At 51.0% G+C, this 12,859-nt stretch overlaps 1 protein-coding gene across 7 annotated transcripts in view; it reads left to right on the top strand.

The window, feature by feature from the left end:
• The window catches only part of ZBTB7C (zinc finger and BTB domain containing 7C), a 405,029-nt gene that overhangs the window by 67,901 nt on the left and 324,269 nt on the right, over positions 1 to 12,859 (top strand). For all 7 annotated transcript variants that reach the window (XR_014808565.1, XR_014808564.1, XR_014808563.1 and 4 more), the window contains exon 2: positions 7,628 to 7,853. The gene's annotated coding sequence lies outside the window, so the exon portion shown is untranslated. The remainder of the gene's footprint in view (positions 1 to 7,627; positions 7,854 to 12,859) is intronic.

Raw genomic sequence — 12,859 nt, 5'->3', positions numbered from 1 at the left:
GGATGGGGGTCTGGGTGATTGGGTGGGGGTGCTGGTAAGCCAGGAGAGCTGGACACAAGTACAGGGGGCAGCCTGGGCAGGGCATTGGGAGTGGTGTAAATATGCCTAAAATGTAAGTGAGCCACAGGCATCCCCGGGCTGGACGTTTTGACTCCTAGTCTAGAACAGTCCGCCTCCAGGCATGTCAGGAACTGGTTTAAAAGGCAGCTTACAGCTCTGAAATGGGAAACAAAGAAGAAAATGCCAAGCGCCTTGTCATCTTGTGAGACACAGCTCCTGGAGTCTGATTTTTGCTTTCTATTTCTTGCAAGAGGGGCTGAGAGGGCTCAGAACCCGGCCTGTCCAGTGCAAACCCACAGAAGCATCTTACTGCACATCTATCCACTGACTTCCTATTTTTACTCCTAATAAACCGTGGGCTCGGGGTTACCAGGGTCTCCTTGTTGCTATAGTGAGAGGTGATAGCGCCAGCCTTGCCAAAGCGCTGGACCCTTGGCTTGGAGGCAGAACAGAATCTGGGTTGCTTTATTTTTGGGTTTGACTGAGCAGGTTTAATGCACCATTTTCCAGCTCTCCCAGGGTTGGCAGTTTGTGCTCAAAATACATCAAACCTCAATAATGAAAAATAACTGATGATTTGGGCAAGTGGGCATCTGAGAGGATAGAGGAGGTCAGTTTTAAGTTACACAAATGATAAAGCTTCATGAAGAACATCTAGAGAATGTCAAAGAAATGAAAAGACATGTGGTTATAATATCATAACCCAGCCCTCATGGTCCCAAGCTGTCGTCCTATTATCAGTTTTCTTAAATGTGCATTTGGCAGTGTTGAAGCTATAGTGTGTGTGTAATGGGTAGTCTGCTTCTTCAGTTAATATGTCATAAGCATCTTTCTGTGCTGCTACATTATCTCACTAAGCATTATTTTTATTGGCTGGGTAATGTCATATCATTTCATAAAACACTCTCCTCCTTTTCTTCTTCAGTGTACTTCCATTTGGTCTCCATCGTGCCATCTCTATCAAAATTCTCCTTTGATTTGGGTAACTGGCCTGCCTTATCCCTGTCCCCATACACACACACACATACACACACACACGGATTTCCTCCACTCTACAGCCTTGCTAATCAAAGGATGGTCCCAAACTGGTGCCATGGACATCCCTTGGGAGCGTGTTAGAAATGCAGAATCTTAACACCCCCAGCTGGGACCTCCCAGATCTGAATCTGCACCTGTATTTTGACAAGATCCCCAGGTGATTACTAAAGCACATCGAAGCCTAAGGAGCACTGATCTGAAACACACACGTGCCCTGTGCTCCCGGAGAGAGTCTGGAGCAGGTGTACCATGTACAGAGTGCAGACCAAATGGGAGGAGGCTGGGAGTGAGTAGGGAAGGACCGGTGGGACAACATAGGTGGTGGGCAGCTGTGGACCAGGAAGCTTAGAGAGATTATGGGGAGAGGGGGCCGCCTGGGAAGGAAGTTCTAAAAGCCAAACCCGTGGAAGATGCAAGATTGAAACCTGAGGGCTCAGTTGGCTAGTGGGGGCGGGAGCGTGGGCGGAGGCAGCACAGCAACCAGCCCCAGCTCACTCCCACTTTGTAGGTGAAGAAGCTGAGGCACAGAGAAAAGAAGCCGCTTGCCCAAGGTCACAAGCAAATAGGTGGTGGAGCGGGGAGACCAATCTGATTCCAGAGCCCACACTCTTTTAACAACTCTGTAATGCAGTGGAGGGTAAACAACAAGAGGAAGAAAAGAATGAAAGGATATCAGGCTCCTGCAATGAGCTGGGTACTTTTCACTTCCTTACATGAAATAATCACAACAGCCTTTGGATGTGGGTATTCCTCCCCCATGTGACAGATGAGGAGGTTGATTTGCCCCAGTGATAAACAATTCCTGAGATCACGTGGTTGCTAATAGCTGCAGTCAGAATTTAAGCCGGGACATTTCAGCTTCCAAGGTGATGCTCTTTCCACTTTGTACACGTCATGCACGAGATGTGGAGCCTGGTCTCTGCTCTCAAAATGGCTTCTTTCCTTCCCCTCTGCCTCCTGATTTTAAAACCCCACCTCTGCCCCGGGGCGCCCACTCCCTTTGCCCATTCACAGTGGGGACAAACACAGCTCCTTTTAGATGTTTCCCTCAACCCTTAAAATTGTGAAATACTATGACTGGAAGATACATGGTTGAGTGTTTAATCCAACTGCCTCATTTTCTAGTTCAGCAAACCAGAGCCCAGAGAGCTCAAGTGACTTGTCTGAGGTCACACAGCCAGCGAGTTACAGATCTGAAACCCTGACTCTAGATTCAGTGCTCCTTTCATGGCTCTGGGCTGTATTTGGACCTGGTACCCTGGGTGTCCAGGGCTCTGTGCACCACCAGGGCAGCCAGCACCAGGCTGTGGAGTTGCTAGTTCAGCCTTCAGCGTAGGCTGGGGGATGCAGTGGATGAACCTCCATTAAAAACAAAAACAAAAACAAAAAACAAAAAAAACCCTAACTAGTGAAATACATATCTGCATGTTAAAAATTCCATCAGTGTAGAAACATGTCTGCAGACACTTGAAAGCACCCCTCCCGGCCCTCCCCAGCCCACTCCCTAGGGGTAACCACTTAGTGCTGCCTCCAATGACTTCTTAAATTTTCCTGCCAGCCATTGGGTTTTGTAGGATCCCTGCCACAGCAAGGCTATTTTTAACAAGCATCCCAGGCTTCAGGGGGTTGAGGAGAGGGGAAGAAAAAACATGACATTTGTATATTTTTAATCCATTCGAGCAAGCAGTGGCTTTCCTGTCCCTGCTGCCAAGGGTTTCGGGCCATTGATTAGACTTTCTGGGTGCAGCATAATCCTTTTCCCCTAACGAGGCTGGAAGGCCAGAGAGAGGTTCAGGTGATGTCTCTGGGGCTGATGGCTGTCCAAGCTGACTGCCTCCTGAGCCTGCCGACCCCCAGCCCTTTCTTTCCCGGCAGCCTCGGCGATCCTGGCTGGCTCTCCCGGCGCAGAGGAGGCCTGGGAACCTGACTCTTTGTGCCAGGCTCATATTTAGAAATGTCTCCAGCCAGAGGGTTGGCGTCTATCCCGCTTTGGGCTCTGGGCAGGGGGTGCAGTCACATGTGCCGCCTTCGAGTGGGCAGATTCTGAGTGGGCGACGGCCCGCTTTGAATATAAACACGCTCCTTTTATGCTGAGGAGCTGGCATCAGGGCTGTAGTCCTGGGCACAGGGTGAGGGCAAGTGCTGGTAGCCGGCTGGGCTACAAGGAGGTGGGAGAAAGATGTCACAAGGCTTGGACTGGGCACAATGGTGGTGGAGGAGGGGGTCTCAGCTCCCTGTCCCCCTCCACAGACCCTGTTTTCTGCACTCCTTCCCCAGAGGCCCAGAGCACTGGCCCTGCCAGCGTAGGGCAGGCACCACAGTGGGGTGGCGGCGGGTGGCAGGAGGGAGGCTAGGCTGTGCCCCCATCTGGACCATCCTTTCTGCCTTGTAAGTTCCCCAGGCTGTGGAGGGGTGATCCTGGGAGACGGTGTGAATTGGGACCAGAGTGAGGCCTGGATGCGGGGCCACCTGGGGTAGAGCCTTGCTCTGTTCTCCCTGTGTGTGAGAAGCCAGCCCCTCAGCATCTCCAGATGGCACCTGCAACACACGGTCCTAGGTGATGTCATCCCTGAAGGCTCTTTCAAGTGCTGATAGTGAACATTCTACAATTTCTGACCCACCCTGCTTCCTTAGCCATAGTAGTACACGACAACAATGGATGAAATAGCCCAACTGAGCCCAGCCTTAAACAGTACCCCCTAGGAGTTCCCGTTGTGGCTCAGTGGGTTGAGTACCTGCCTAGTGTCCTTGAGGATGCTGGTTCAATCCCTGGCCTCGCTCAGTGGGTTAGGGGTCTGGCATTGTCATGAGCTGTGCTGTAGGTTGCAGATGCGGCTTGGATCCCATGTGGCTGTGGCTGTGACCCCTACCCTGGGAACTTTCATATGCTGCAGGTGCAGCCCTAAAAAACAAACAAAATAGTAGCCCCCTGAGTAACAAACATCATGCCTTAACCCTGTAAAAACTCTCCTTCCTTTTAAAACAGTTCCTTTAGGGAGTTCCTATTGTGGCTCAGAGATTAAGAACCCGACATAGTGTCCATGAGGATGTGAGTTCAATCCCTGGCCTTGCTCAGTGGGTTAAGGATCTGGCGTTGCTCCAAGCTGTGGCATAGGTCGCAGACTCGGCTCAGATCTTGCATTGCTGTGGCTGTGGCTTTGGCCAGCAGCTACAGCTCGATTGGACCTGTAGCTGGGGGACTTTCATATGCCGTGGGTGCAGCCCTAAAAAAAGAAAAGAAAGAAAAAGAAAAAGAGGCAAAAAAAGAGAAGGTTCACTAGATATTATCTTTGTATCTCCTTGATAACTGAAAGAAAGAATGAATGATTGAATGAATGAACAGATAAGCAAGTGAGCAAATGAATGGGCGAACAAATGGAAAATGAGTCTCTGCTCCAAAGGAACTTAAAAATCAAAAGGAAAAAACCATGCGGGTAGCACGGCAGCACTGTGGGATTGAAAGGGACCCTAGGGACTGGATTTACCCTTTTTATGGGAAAGGAAATGTGGTCTCGGGGCGGGAGGTGCTGCTGTGCGATGCCTGCAGAGGACCACGGAGGTCAGAGGATGGTGAAATCACCCAGGGTGAGTAAGATTCGGAACCAAATGCACGGCTGCCCTACTTTTCCTCTGCTGCTGCCCTAAGTGTCCCTCGTCCTTGGGAAAAATTGCCTTTTCATATGGTTGGGAGTGGACGGTGCAATTTTTCTTTGAGGGTTAATTGTTTTGCTGACGGCACAGATAATTAGGAATGAGAATCCCGGAGTGAGGGCTACAGCACCATCTGCTGTGAATGTGTTTCAACCCCACCTTGCAGGAGGGCTCAAAAGGACTCTTCTACCTACCCTCCCACCCCCAGCAAAAAGCAACGTGCTTTAGCTCCTTGCTTCTGAAGCTACCCTGCCGGGTGATCCTGCAGCCCAAGGGATGGGCTGGTGACTGGCTTCTAAAGGGTGCAGATGCTCTCCAGGGCATCTGGTGCACATAGTAGGGCTCACTGTACATAGTAGGGCTCACTGTACATAGTAGGGAGGTAGAGAACCCCCTCACTCTTCCTAGGCTGCCTGGGACACAGAGCACTTACACCAGGGGTGACTGTCTGTTCTTCCCATAGCGTGATGTTTTGAGGGCTGGTCCACTGCTGATGGAGGTGGGTGTGTTTGTCTGCATTGTGGCTGCCATTGGCATGAGGGTAATTTTTCTACCGAAATCCATGGATTTGCCACTTTGCCTGGGTTTCCTTGCCTCTGGCCTTTGCTGCTTGTTGTGGAAGCAGCTCGACCGACCTTCTATGGCCAGGTAGGAATTTCCTGGGTTGTGACTTAGAAGCTGAGCAGCGTTGGAATCAAGCAGAGAATCCCATGGTCCAGGAGCAGCTGAGATCTTTTCCTCCAATGGGTGGAACTTCATGGTTTTTTGGTTTTTTTTTTTTCATTTTTATGATTCAGGAATATATCCCTTATATAAAAGAGCACTGACATGGACGTATGCTTTTTGAAGGTAATGCTAATAATTGCTTTGTTCTTTCAACTGGGCTTCTAACCTCCACTGCTGCCTCAGAGGGCAGAGCTGTAGAGCCAGGTCCCCTGACACTCAAGGTTGGCACCCCGCCCCCCCCACCCCAAGTTGTGGCTATTTATCACAGCAACTTCCTCTTTGCTTCGGCTGCTCCAGTCGCTAGGAGCCTCCACATTCCTATCTTCCTTATCTATCACTCTGTTCTCTGTTTTCTTCGCCCAGACCCTCTTAGCCGAGAAAAAAACCACAGGAACGACCCTTCTCCCCTTCTTCTTTTCTTCCCCTCCCCCAACCGACTCCTACAGACCCACCACCACCACCTCCCTGACATGGTAGGAAATTAACCCTGGACCAGGGAGCTTGCTGGAAAAAATGATAATTGGGAGTCAGGGATTCCTATCCTGACTCTTTCACTTCCTTGTCGTCTGATCTGATCTTTAATGAGATTCTCAATCCTTCTGGGCTTCTGTTTCCTTGTCTTTAAAATAACCTTAGGAGTTCCCTGGTGGCCTAGTGGTTAAGGATTTGGCGTTAATGTGGCACAAGTTTAATTCGTGGCCTGGGAACTTGTGCATACCAGGCGCATGGCCAAAAAAAAAAAAAAAAAAAAAAAAAAACTTAAAAAAATTATCCTTGGAGTTCCCGTCGTGGTGCAGCAGAAACGAATCCGACTAGGAAACATGAGGTTGTGGGTTCGATCCCTGGCCTTGCTCAGTGGGTTAAGAATCCAGTGTTGTCATGAGCTGTGGTGTAGATCGCAGATATGGCTTGGATCTGGTGCTGCTGTGGCTGTGGCATAGGCCGGCAGCTGTAGCTCCGATTCGACCCCTAACCTGGGAACCTCCATATGCCACAGGTGCGGCCCTAAATAGGACAAAAGACAAAAAAAAAAAAAAAAAAAAAAAAAAAAAAAAATTATCCCTTTACATCGTTACTGTGAAACCAAATGTGTCCAATGGATGTGAAAGCAGCATGAATCATGGTATGTGTGGAAGCCATTGTTATCAGTTTGCTTACAAAACCCCTGGGATTCTGCTTCCCTGCCTTCCTTTCCTATTCTCATCCCTGTCCATGGTGCTTCCCCTCCCCTGCAGCGTTGGATGCCCTGGGGGATGCTCTCCACTGACCACAGCCCCTTCTCAGCAGTGGGCCCACTGAGCCCCAGAGGAGCCCCAGAGGTCGGGATGGAGCTCAGGGTCGCAGCTGTCTGGGTAGCGCCCACAGGAGCAGGAGGCCATGCCTGGGCAGAGATGCAGGGCTATGGCCAGTGGACCCTGTCTCCTGAGCCTGGCAGATTTGCACACAGGGGCATGGCTGCTCCTAGCTGGAGCCCCTTACTACCTTCCCTCTGCTACCCAGAGTGTGAGCCGCTGTGAAACAGCCGCTCAGTGGAGCAGGGTCTGTGTCCCTCACACAGCAGGTTTGCATCATTACCCTTGTCCCTCGTTCTGAGCCTATGAAAGGAAGCTCAGTACGAGGCCCAGGTGGGTGACCTTCCTTGAACCCCCAAACTACAGCACACCAAAAGCCTTGTCCCAGGGGCGCGGGCTATAAATTGAAGAGTGTTCCTGGTAGACATGGCCTTGTTCTCTGTGGATCTCATTGGTGGAGGAAGGACACCTAGGTCCTTCCTCTTTCCTGGTGCAATGAAGTTCTCTCGGTGGGTATGAGCTAAACTCTGAATTGTGGGAAGATGGTGGGTCTTTCAAGTGGATAAAATGAAATATGCAAATGTAAGAAGATAAGAATGAAGGAGTGTGTGTGTGTGTTTGTGTGCGTGTGCATGGTGCATGCATGCTGAGGCCTGGAGATAGGGTTGGTGGGTGGGACACTGGCAGTGAAGACCCTCGTTGAGGTAGAGCCTGTATTGTCACTTGGAGTTACAAGACCTAATAATAATGAGCAAGGAAAAAAAAAAAAAGGATGACTGGAAAGTTCTAGAACAGCTAAACCTTGGACATGTGTCTCGAGCCCTGGTAAGTCACAGGGGCCTCTTCTCTTCTTCCTGCAGGTCTCCTCTGAAGCAGCTGGAGCTCAGCGGGCCTCATCACCCCTGAGGAGCAGGCCAGCCAAGAGAGCAGAAAGGGATGGCGGGAAGCCCACCAGGGCCCGAGGAGTGACCCTCAGCTACAGCTCCTGGGACCTGGAGGCTCCTAGTCGGGGGACTGCACCATTGGGGAGACTCAAGAAGAATTGATATGTCAGTCCCTGGTGACATGTACACGGTGTAATGACAGGTAATGAACCTGATGTTCATCAATCCTTTCTGAAGGATATGGCAGGGAGGAGAATATATCAGCCTGCAGTAGACATTAAATGTCAACCCGAGAGAAGATAACTATGCAAACAAAGCAGAGTGAGGCCTGATAAGATGATAGATGCAGGCTTTATAGTTATTAGTTTCTGCCCCAAGCGCTTGTGGGAGCTAGGCACTGGAAAATTTAGCTTCGGGTAAGTTCACTTACTATACCTGATGGGAAGACCTGATGCCATTAAGGATGTAGCATGTCTTGTTTTAAGACCTCAGAGTAACAAATTACGAAGTCATTATTTCCCATCAGCATCCTTGGGAAGCAGAGCATGGATGCTGGTGGGAAACAGAGACACCAAGGGGTGCAGGAGCACTTTCATGCACCCTTGATACCCAAGGAATGGATCTGGAGACCCCATTGACTGAGAAGCCTTCTGGGTTGGGTCAGATTTGAATGACAGTTGAGATAAAAGGTTGATATTTCTTGTAAAAAAAGGAAATCGGGATGTTGTGGCTTCCTTCATCCCTCTAAGGATGCCGAGGCAAGTAGCAGATGACCAAGGCTAGCTGGGGGGAGTCATGAGTAGGGGTTTGGAGATCATGAGCAGGGGGCAGGAAGTAGTGCAGGTTTGGCAGACACCCTGGGTCTAGCAGCTGATCCAAGAAGGTCACCCAAGGCAGAAAGCTTTGAGAAGGTCCCCAGAGCCTAGAAGGCAGGGCCCTTAGGCTGGAAGGACCTGGGCCCAGTGGGACTGGGGACACGGCAAAGATGAGCTCTGATCCAGGGGTAGGCCTATTCCCATTGGCCTTCTGGTTTTTACTGTGTGTCATACTGGGTACCATTCTGGCAATTTCCACCATAGGGAAAACGGCAGACTAGGGCAGGAGCAAAAATAGCTTGAGGCCTTGGGAAACTGACCAGGGCAGGGGGAGAGGGCCAGTGACCTGGGGCAGGAGGCCCACGGGGTGTGGCAAATTCCATTCCAGTGCAGGCCAGTGTCAGGGTCCACGGGGCCAAGCCAAGGGGTGGGGAGGAGCAGAATATTAGGACTTCTGGGTGGCCTTGTTCTAAATCAGGCGGAAAGAATAAGATGAAGAAGGAATCCAGAAAGCTGAACCCAGCTCTAGGAAAAGAATCAGCTACAGGCACCAGGCGGGCCCAGGACTTGGCTTCCGTCTGAATGAACAAATGGAAGGGGAATAAAGCTCTGGGGACCCCTGAAAGGATAGTCTGGCTAATGCCTGGAGGGGCTTTGCTAGGGAGTGTCCCTGGGGCTAGCTATGTCCCTGGGTGCCCTAGACCCTAGTGTACTGGCCCTGGGCTGTTCTCAGACCCTGAGCTCTCAGTGAAGCAGGTGGTCTGTGCATTTTAGGCTTGATTGGGAACCTGGGCAGGGCTGACTCTGTGGGACCGCATGGTGGGAGGTGCTGTGGGGCAGAAAACTCCCAGCCCCATGGATGGGCGGGTGAGGACTTCATGTGTGCAGCCTTAGGAAGGTAAGGGGCAAAATAACTTCCTGATCAAGTCCAGAAGGAGCAAAGTGGAGTTCCTGTTATGGTGCAGTGGGATCAGCGGCATCTCTGTAGTGCCAGGCCCTGGCCCGGCACAGTGGGTTGAAAGGTTGCCTCGGTGTAGGTGGCAACTCTGCCTCGGATCTGATCCCTGGCCTGGGAACTCCAGATGCCAAGGGGCAGCCAAAAAAGAAAGAAAAAAAAGAAAAAGAGCAAAGGATTGAGTCTCTAAGAAGGTTCTTAACCTCCTTTCCCAAAAGTTACCTATTGTGTGCTGGGCACTGTGCTGAGTGCCAGAAGTGCAAAGATGCAGGAGGTGTGTCTGCTTCCAGGGGAGGGAATATGGGGCAGAGAAAAAAGCACGGGAGTGGAGACAGGACTCTGGGAGCCTCAGGCTCCTGTCTTCAAAATGGGGACAAGACTTTCTCACTCACAGGCTGGTTGGGAGAATTAAATAAAATGAAACATGCAAAACACTTAGCACAGCAGCTGGCACCATAATAAGTGATCAATCATTTAGTTTACTTCTATTGTTCTGCTCCTGGAGAAGCTCACGGTCTGGCAGGGGAGGGAGCACAGCAGGGCTGGGAGAAAAACATCCTAATTCCCAGGACTTCTGTTGCTAACAGGGGGTGAGGCCTGGGCTTTGAAAACCTGGTTATCGCCATTCCTCTGGCCACAGAGAATGTGGATGAAGGTGGATGCGAACGCCTAGAAATGGTGGCTGTACGTGAGTGCTTTGGCAGTTCCTGACGGGGGATGCTTTCTGGATCTGGAGTAGGATGGACAGTTGGGTCTGAGAACTTACAAAAGTGTGGATTATAGAGGACACTTTTGGAAGGCTTAGACCATCTTGTCTCCTTGAGGCATCCACCCCTGTTCTACGTTGTGGGGCAGGGGGAGGTGGGTACAGAAACCAAGCAAGACTGGGACCTGGAGCAGGGCTGCCCAGAGAGACTGAGCATGAACCACACAAGCGATTTTAAATTTGAAGCAAGGTGAGGGGTTCCCTTTGTGGCTCAGTGGTAATGAACCTGACGAGGATGAGGGTTCGATCCCTGGCCTGGTCTTGTTCAGTGGGTTAAAGATCCCATGTTGCCGTGAGCTGTGGGGTAGGTCGCAGATGAGGCTCAGATCCTGAGTTGCTGGGGCTGGGGCTGTGGCTGTGGCTGGCAGCTGCAGTTCCGATTCGACCCCTAGCCTGGGAACTTCCCATATGCTGCGGGTGTGGCTGTAAAAAGACAAATAAATAAATAAATTTGAAGCAAGGTGAAACTAATTCCAATAATGTTTCACATAACTCAACATGTCCAAAGTATTATCATTGCAACATGGAGTGACTGTGAAGATTATTAATGAGAGAGTTTGTATTCGTTTTGTACCAAGTCTTTGAGGTCCAGAGTGTATTTGATACCTTACAGTTTGTTTCTGTTTGGACCAGCCACATTGCAAGTGCTCAGTGACTGCTGTATTGGGGAGCTCAGGTCTGAAATTTAGCATATCTTGCCCAGGGGCACCCGGAGCCCAGGAGTATCCTGAGCTAGACCACAGGATTTACTCTTATGTCCTCTTTTCACATCTTAAATGAATCCCCGGGGAAACTGACTTGAAGAGCCAGAGATGCCTGGAATCACTTGTCCTAGAAGATGCTGTTTGCTCTCTGGTACCAGCCCTGGGAGTGGGTCCCCCCAGCTGACCTCAGCACGCCACCCCTTGCTGGTTCTGGAGCTGACCGCAGGCAGTTCCGAAAGCTCTCTGAGCTTCAGAAGCTGTGTTGAGAGTGGCACTCATCATGTCTGTCTTACTGAGTCACTATGAAGACTGTATAAAATGATAGTTATTCTTTGACATTCAGTGTCAAGAAATAGTCCTTTTTATTTTCCTAAATTAAATGAAAACCAATTTGAGTCCCCCTCGGGGCTAAGTTTGGCAAAAGTTTCCTAGCAGGAGTTTCGTTCTATCCCTATGCCTCTGTGTGGGAACTATGGGGCTTGCAAGGGCAGGACTCATGGGTAGGGAGTGAGCCTGGACCTTGACCCAGGGTGGCAGGGTGGCTGCTGTGGCCCTCCTGATCTAGAGCTCTGTGGTCTTCTGGAGGAGGCAGGCCCCACAGCTCCTAGGAGAGTGCAGGGCCCCCAGGCTTTCATCTCTAGAGGGTGGACACCGCTAAGGCGCTGTGTTCAATGAGGTGAGGGTTGCTGACTGTTCTTGGATCCATTACCTTAGCCACCCAAGTGTCCTGGGACCCAGCCTGGGCATCCTACTCCAAAAGCTGTGTGTCCTTTGTCCCCCACCCCCGACCTTTTCTCCTGCCTCTCAGCCTCAGCCTTTGAAACAAAGGCTCATCCCAATCTTACCTGCCTGCTTTCTTTCCCCAGCCATAAAAATACAGGTCGTGCCTCACTAGGGCCAGGAACATGCTGTCATAGCATAGGGCTGCTCTTCCGGGGCCTGGGGGAGGATATATTTTATTACTCTGTGAATGACATCTGCTGCAGTCACTGGCCTCCAACAGCAGGAAAAAACAGTGATGGCTACGTCTGTGTATGCACATAGCATCCTGACACGTGTTGCTGGCACAGGGTTGGCACTCCCCCCAAATCAAGTTCCTCTATGCCCAGCCCCATCTGAGGAATGGGTTAAAGAATTCCCGCCTTTGGGGTTTTTCAGAGACTCAGATGAGATGGAGGATGTGAAAGTCCTTCATATAATTACCAAATATTATTGAGACTCTTAACTCCCTCCCTGGGGGGTTTTCTTGTTTGGGAGCTGGGTTGATTCTAAATGTGCCTGTCCACTCAGCGTCACACGGCAGGCTGGCCTACCATGCACTGCCCTCCTGCCAGGGGCCCTAATGAGTGCCCTTCACCCCCCACCCCCCGCCCCACCCCCTGCTCCTCCCTCAGGGTGAGCGCCTCTGAATTAACCCCTTGTCTCCTGTGTGTCAGTGGCAGGTTTCTCCGGCATCCTTATTTTTTTATTGTGTGGGGTCTCCAACTAGCCCCCCTGAGTTTGGAATTCACCCCAATTATCACGAAAGCTCCCAATCCTGGGTCTGAGGGGGGTGAGGCATGGATCTAGGGAAATTCCATGGGGTCCTCTTCGCCTACCTGGCTGGGGTTTGGTGACGATTCTGTGATGTGGAAGGATACTTGAAGAGAGAGGTCATGAGCAGATCCCCTCTCCTCAGGGCTGGTGTGGAGGGAGCAGGATAAGGAGGTGAAAGTCAGTGATGCATAGAGTAGCCTGGTGTCAGCGGTTCTGGAATCAGTGCAGTGTCTGCAGACGCATGGGAATTCTCCAGGTCTGGGGACTGAAATGGCATTTGCAAGGTTGGGTCCATATCTGATTGTGTGCACTTGGGTCCGTGGTCCTTGGATGCTCTGTGGGTACCTGTGTTGCTGCCTCCCTAGATGGGGCCTTACCTACCCCGGGGAGCAGCTGGCTTCTGCTTCCTGCTCCTCTCCTGGGTCCTAAGCT

Source organism: Sus scrofa, chromosome 1 (genome assembly GCF_054392235.1).
Source record: "Sus scrofa isolate SSC_HxYL_T2T_F1_AM1 chromosome 1, Sscrofa_HxYL_maternal_Yorkshire_Landrace_v2.0, whole genome shotgun sequence".
Classification (NCBI taxonomy): Eukaryota; Metazoa; Chordata; class Mammalia; order Artiodactyla; family Suidae; genus Sus; species Sus scrofa.
The sequence above is the reverse complement of the archived record's forward strand: the minus strand, read 5'-3'. Positions and strand labels throughout refer to the sequence as shown.